Source organism: Pinus tabuliformis, chromosome 5_1 (assembly GCF_031772625.1).
Source record: "Pinus tabuliformis cultivar Carrire ecotype Pingquan chromosome 5_1, CPIR1, whole genome shotgun sequence".
Taxonomy (NCBI): domain Eukaryota; kingdom Viridiplantae; phylum Streptophyta; class Pinopsida; order Pinales; family Pinaceae; genus Pinus; species Pinus tabuliformis.
The window spans coordinates 616,263,453-616,270,900 of record NC_142305.1 but is presented as its reverse complement, the minus strand read 5'-3'; positions in this window follow the sequence as shown (position 1 = coordinate 616,270,900).

Sequence of the window (7,448 nt, the reverse complement as noted above, 5' to 3'; positions counted from 1 at the left end):
GTTTTCCCTGACTTGTCTTGAAACTTACAGAACGTTTTTTTGACGCTTTATTTTTTTCTTTAAAACGTTATTAATTTTGTATATGAAGCCTCAGATATGGGTTGGGCCTATCATTGACTATATATACTCATATTAATATATAGCTATTGATTCTCATAAATTATCGAATAGCAACCCCTTCAAGTTCAAGCTCAGGTTCAGGATCTAGCACAGCCCAATGCTTTGACTTTCCCATCTAACTCTATAATGTATTTGATGACATTGACCAGAATGCATTTAATTCCATCACCTTCCACCGGAGGAGCTCAAATTCAGCAGTCGTGCCGTGGTTTTTGAAATGAAATGAAAACCATGGAGAGCTTGCAGGGTTGGAAATTGAAAAATGACACCATTCAGAATGCTTATTGTTGATTCGGCTACTAGTTTTCCAACTAAATCAACTAAATCATTGAAAGAGAACCCCAATCCTCTCCTCCACCTAATGCATTCTTGGATTCCAATGTTTGATATCGGCGAGGAGAGTTCCAGACACGTAGATCATCAGGATTAACGTCCTCCAGATTCAAAGGCGTTGCCACAACTATTCAAAGGTGAAGGCAGGAGCTCCAAAAGTGGTTATATGAGTTTTGATATGAGTTCAGTAGGTGATCCAATGTTTTTACTGATTTGGGAATGATGGAAGAGACGCAGGAGCATTACTCCTGGTTTTGGAAGGGAGATAGATAACAACAGATTGCATAGTAGACTAGGGTTTATGGTTTAATGTTGGATAGTAGAATGGATGAAACGAAAATGCATAACATTTTGGGTCGAAAGTGAGGAGGGTAGTGTCAATCTGGTTGGGGTTGAATGTTCGATAAGATATATGTTTTGAGGGCCATCATTGATGGGTTTGGACGAGAGAAGTGAAGAGGTAAGAGCACAATATTTTGTGGTTGGAGTTGAGTTTTGAATAAAAGGAGAGAAAAGCAAGATTGGGGTTGAACCCAACTAATACTGTGGTTGTAGTTAAGTGTTGGATAATAGGAGAATAAAGAAAGATGAACGTTGAATAGAGCTAATATTTTGGAGAAAATAACAAAGCATATCAAACTTGGTTGATAAAGAAAAAAATAATAGATAATGTTTTGTTGTTGATGTTTGTTTTGGTTTTGCAGATTTGAATAAGCATGGCCCCTCGGTTATTTTCTTTGTATTCGTTATGATCTTGATTTCCTTCCCTATTTTTACTTTTCCTTTTGGTTTGCATTGTGTTTTCCTTTCCCCTTTTTCCCTTTGATTTGCTAGAATAAAAGAAAATATGTACAGAACAAATGAAACTAAGATGGGCTACAACCAAGTAGTCAATTAGAAGAGGTTCAATACATGAGCATGTTAATCAATCTGAAGAGAGATGGACCATGGTGTATGATTTTGATTAAATTATAAGTTTGATTTATTGGAAGTTTATTATTTATTGTTTGTTATATTAATGTGATGGGTTATGTGTTCGTACATTTAGGCAAGAAATGCCAAAATCCAAAATAAATAAATATACAACAAATAATGTGAGACGGTGTAGACAAAATAAGAGGCAAAAGGAACCATATACTGGAATTTTCGTAAGTCGTAAGTGGTTAAGTTATTCTATCTTTTTGTTCAGATGAAATATTTATATTGGAGTTGTTCTGAAAAAATATCACATTTGAATAAGTGTTTGCATCATCCATTATCAACCCTAGATTTATCAAACTACTCTAGGATAAAATCTTGGACACTAATTCGATTGTTCTAATGAATTATGTTGATGGCATCATAGCATTAGATATTTTTCAAATATTTTGTGCATGTGCACAGATAAAAGAATTATGTTGATGGCATCATAGCATTAAATATTTTTCAAATATTTTGTGCATGTACACAGATAAAAGAGATGTTCCAGGCTAGCTCGTACTAACCAAAAATTCAGTTTAGGTTTCCACACTTTAACGAGACCATAAATTCAGTTTAGATTTCCTCACTTTAACAAGAAATTTAGTTTAGGTCTCCATTGATGTAATAGGTGTAGCTAATCTTTAAGTCACTTGTGCAATTTTCTAGTTTTCAATTTCTTTTTTAATTAGATATTATTGGTTGAGAACATGTTTAGATAAAAAATTCTATCATTATAAGAAATATTTATTGTAAATTTTGTTATAGGCCAATATTAAATTTGAATAAACTTAAATAATAGTATATGTTTTTATTATCTGAACTAAACACAATTAATTAATTATATATAGGTAAAGAGTGTAAATATATATTGTAAAAATTGATTAGCTAATTAAGATAAAAACACCAATAAAAAATTATATAATAATGAAATGCCATTGCCATTTTTATAATTGAAGTTCACAACCATTGTTGGTTCATTGTTGGTATCAGACTATTGGCACCACTCTTTCCATAGTTTCCAATAAAGAGAAATAATGTTTCCCATTAAGGTATGGTTTCCAGTTTGGTGATACTTACGTTAGGTGAGTTAATCAATCAATCGTATGGTATATTGATTGGCCAACTAATTCTCATTCCACCTTTGAGTCCATACATGGCCTAGTCAATGAGTTAGGCATCCTAGGATGAAGACAATAAGAAAGTAAGTGTAAGAAGGTTTTTCCAACTTTAGGAAAAAGGTCTTTACCATTGTAGACCATCAATCTCACTTGCTGTTATTGCTTCTATCGTTTCATACCACTACAATTCTATCGTCTCATACCACTACTGCTTCTATCACAAGAGGGAGATTTCCGGAGCTGGGGAGGGGATAGTCGAGAAAATTCGAAAGTCAAGTGAAAGCCATAGAAATGAGTTCATGCTTTAGTCTATTTTCTATAGCCTTAAGTTTTACTTTAGTTATCTCTTCCTATTTTCTTGAGGCTTTTTGTTATGAAATTCAATTGGAATTAATTAAATGTTGTTGGAGCCAAATTATGTCTCTGTTTGGTTCTTTTCTTCTTCTATTCTAAGGTTGTAATCAAACTTTTAGGATAGAGTCAAAAGATTAGTCATTCTTTGCATTCTTAAACTTTTTTGTGTTGGTTTCCATTCATCTTTTTTGAGCTCCACAAAGATATTTAAATACAATAAACCAAGGAAGGAAAACACAATGGATTGCAAATAATAAAATTTATATTGTTTTCATTTTAGGAAGAAAAATAATTTTTTATATATTATAACAAATAACATATCATTATTTCAAGTTTGTGAGGATTTTGTTTTTCTTTGGAACGAAGTTGTTTAATTTTGATGAGCCAATTATTAATTCCAAGGATGGACTAATTTTTTTCATGTTCATTTACTTTTAAGATCTGAGTGGTTTAGGGTATTAATATTTCCAAATGATTTGTTGGAGATGGTCAAATTGAGACAACGTTTCAATGATAAATATCATTTCAATGATAAATATTCAAGTGAAACTAGATTCCCAAAAGAACTTGGAAGCATTTGTCAAATATATTTCTTTGAGGTTTATTAAATTTCCAAGTGAATCAAGAAGCAAAATCATTTGTAAACTATTTCTTAATACTCAATATTTCAACAAGTGTTTTTAAGAAGTCTACATGACATAGTTCTCGAGGAAAACTTTTGAATAGCACATTGATTGTGTCAATATGTACTAAATGCTTCATCTGCATTATGGACATGGGAAACCTTGAAAGGTGATGTTAATATGTACTAATTTCTTCATCTGCATTATGGACAGGGGAAACCCTGAAAAGGCAGTGTAGACGATTTTCAGTGAGAAAATGAAGTGTAACAACAAAGGAAAGAAAAATAAACATACTTAATATCTCATTAAAATTACCCTTGAGTTGTTTGGAAACTATCTGGGTGCCTATAAGATAATTTCCATTGTTGTTGGATTTTGAATTTGTAAGTTTGTAACTTGTGTTTGTTGAAAGTGATTATTTGAGAAACTTAATTTTTAATCAATTTTTTTTATTTGTGATGGGTTAATTTATTATCAAAACATCATTTTGAAAAAAAGATAATTTAAACAAAATGTTTCTTGACGAGAAGTATATAAACCAAAAATGTAAAAAAAAAAATTGTATGACGGTAAAAAAAATCCAAATTCCAATCTTGATCGGCTGATAAAAGAAAAACATGCAATGAAAAAGGCAGAAATGGTTGATTGACATGAGAAAATTGTGCGAGAAAGTAACGGTAATGGATTAAATTACTTTTTATTTGCGTAAATAATGTGAAATCAATTCTGTCGCAAGGTAGTCAGGTTTGCCATGCTTCATCTGACGACAGGAGCAACGCGTCTTGCATCAGGTCACGACTCGAAAGTCGTTGGACGCGATAAATCTGTTGTGTTAATGGACGGTCTGAATGACATCGAGAAGATCCTTTTCATTTATCGAGCAAATTTCGTGTCTGAACAACTAATTGGCTTCGTCTACTGAGTTGGCAAAAGAATGGTCGGTAAATTTTTCCAAAAATGGTCTGAATGGTACAAAGAAATTTTTCCAAAAATGGTCTGAATGGTACAAAGAAAAAAATGGTCTGAATGGTACAAAGAAATTTCAATATATTTGGAATTGGAAATAGAAATGTTTGAATTTTGTTTTTGCTTATGGAAATAGATTCAATACCATTAAAAAAAAATCACTTTTGAATCTTTTAAAATCTCTGAATTTAAATAGCTTAACCGAAATCCACAAAACAAATTGTCAAATTTATCAAAATATTATATGATTTTCCAAATAAATTTGAAGCCTGGTTACACTCAGGCTAATATGGGTTTCCAAGAATTTAAAAATACCATGTTGGATTTTGTTTCTTGACATCTATGTGCATGGATTTCTTTTTGATATATTCACTGCCAGCTATCTATATATTGGGAGGTGACCATTAGTATTGCGTGGTTGGATATTTTTTTAATAGCCCCAATCTTTGCATTGACTCTTAAACTCCTCGAGGATCACCGATACAAATAAGAGTCTCTATTGCTGTATCTGTATTGTTTGAATATTGAAGCACAACGACAACCATGATATTATGTGTTCTGGAGTTTGACGAGTGAAGCACGGAAAAAAATTTGAATATTGGTAAAAATTCAATCTTTAGAGACGGTCTTTGAGTTGAGTTTATCAAATTGAAATTTGTAGGAGAAAGTAGGCACATGGAATGGGTGGGCAGAGTATTCGTTGGCTTTGGCGTTCCGATTACTTGACGCTGCAGTAAAAACTGCTTGAGCTCTACAAGTATGATGTAGAGAAGGACAAAACGGTAAATATTAAACAAGTAGGACCGGGTGGCCTTTGATCAGAGAGACCATGAGCTTCATTCGAGCATTAATTCCGGTGCTCAACCATGCCAGTTCCTTCTAGTGTTGTGTTTTTTTTTTTTTTCAGTGTTGTTGAATAAATTCTTGAATGAACTGGGTGGTTGAGTGCTTAACCGTGCGAGTGTAATCCATTGTGTTTTTCAAGAATAGTGGGTTGTCAACATAGTCAACACTCAAAATTTGTACCTTTCATTACCAAGCATTGCAATTTATAGACATCTTCAAATACAGACGAGCAATAACTACGCCAAATGATATTTATTATCCACTGACACTAGTTGACTATGCTGACTGCTGAACAGTGATCGGCGCCGTCTAAACAATGAGTGGCGTTGTTCGTGATTAGTACCTGACACCTCCCCTTAATCACGGTCTAAATGTCAACTTTCCTACTGGTTTAAGGCTCAGCTAGGTTTACAACATAATTTGGATTTTCTACAACGCAAAACTTATTTCTACACATTTCAAATTTAGCCTTTCCAAGAGGCTTGGTGAATATGTCAGTCACATTTTCATTTGTATTACAATATGATAAGTCAATTTCTTTTGATTGCACTTTTTCTTTTACAAAATGATTTTGTGTGTCAATGTGTTTTGTCCTTGCATGATATATAGAATTGTTTGCCAATTTGATAGTGCTTTGATTGTCACATCTGATTACTGTAGGTGCTTGTTCTGTTTCTCCAACATCTTCAAGTATCCCTCTAAGCCATATTGCTTCACAGGTAGCACTACACAATGCCTTATAGTCAGCTTCAGTGGATGACAAGGAAATAGTTGGATGTTTCTTATTGCTCCATGATATTGACCCCGAACCGATACTAAACACGTATCCAGTAGTAGATTTCCTATCATCTAGATTTATAGCCTATTCAGAATCAGAATAACCTACCAACTCAACATCAAATTCATCAGTATACATAATACCAAAATTAAGTGTTCCTTTCATATATCGAAGGACTTTCTTTGCTTCTTTCCAGTGGCTTTCACAAGGCTTAGCCATGAACTGACTAAGTATGCTGACATAATATGATATATTTGGCCTGGTAGTGGTGAGATAGTTCAGACTTCCCACCAGTTGATGATACAAGGTTCCATTCACCTCTTTGGTTCCATCATCACTGCACAATTTGACATTCTGTTCTAAAGGAGTAGATGTTGCCTTGCATTCAATCATATTGAACCTTTTAAGGATTTCCCTTGTATATTTTCTTTGTGTGATTAGTGTCTTACCAGATTCCCTCCAAACTTCAAGACCTAAACAATAATGCAATTTACCAAGATCCTTCATCTCAAATACATGTGACAACTGAGTTTTAATTTATTCAATTAACTTTCATGTATTTCATGTTATGATAAGATCATCAACATATACAGATATTAAAGAAGCATTCCCACCTTCATCTTCCTTGATGTACAAGTTAGGATCATTTTTTTTTCTCATAAAACCTTTCTCATAAAAGAAAGAATCAATTTTCACATACCAAGATCTTGGTGCTTGTTTCAAACCATATAAAGCTTTCTTTAACCTGCAAACCAGATGCTCTTGTCCTTGTTTTACAAACCCTTCAGGCTGAACCAAATAAACTTCTTCTTTTAACTCACCATTCAAAAATGCAGATTTGACATCTAACTGATGCATTTTCCAATTATACTTTGTAGCTAATGCAATGATGATTCTAATTGTGTTCAACTTAGCTATAGGTGCAAAAGTATCTTCATAATCAATTCCCTCCTTTTGTGAATATCCTTTTGCAACCAATCTAGCTTTATGCTTATCAATACTTCCATCAACATTAAACTTGCATTTATAGAGCCATTTGCATCGTATGGGAACTTAGTTTTTAGGCAATGCTGTTAATTCCCGTGTGCCATTCTTCATTATAGAGTTATATTCTTCATTCATTACATCTCTCCATTCTTCATATTCTTTAGCTTCCTCATAGTTTGAAGGTTCTACAACATTCATAACAAGATACATTAATGCATAATGTTTATACCTTATAGGTACTTGACTTTGACTTGATGACCTTCTTGGAGTTTTACTGTTTTCATCTTTCTTTCTTCTTTGCGAAGTCTCCTCTCTTGTTCTTGGAGTGTAATGACTGCTTGAGGTTTATTGCTCTTGAACTTG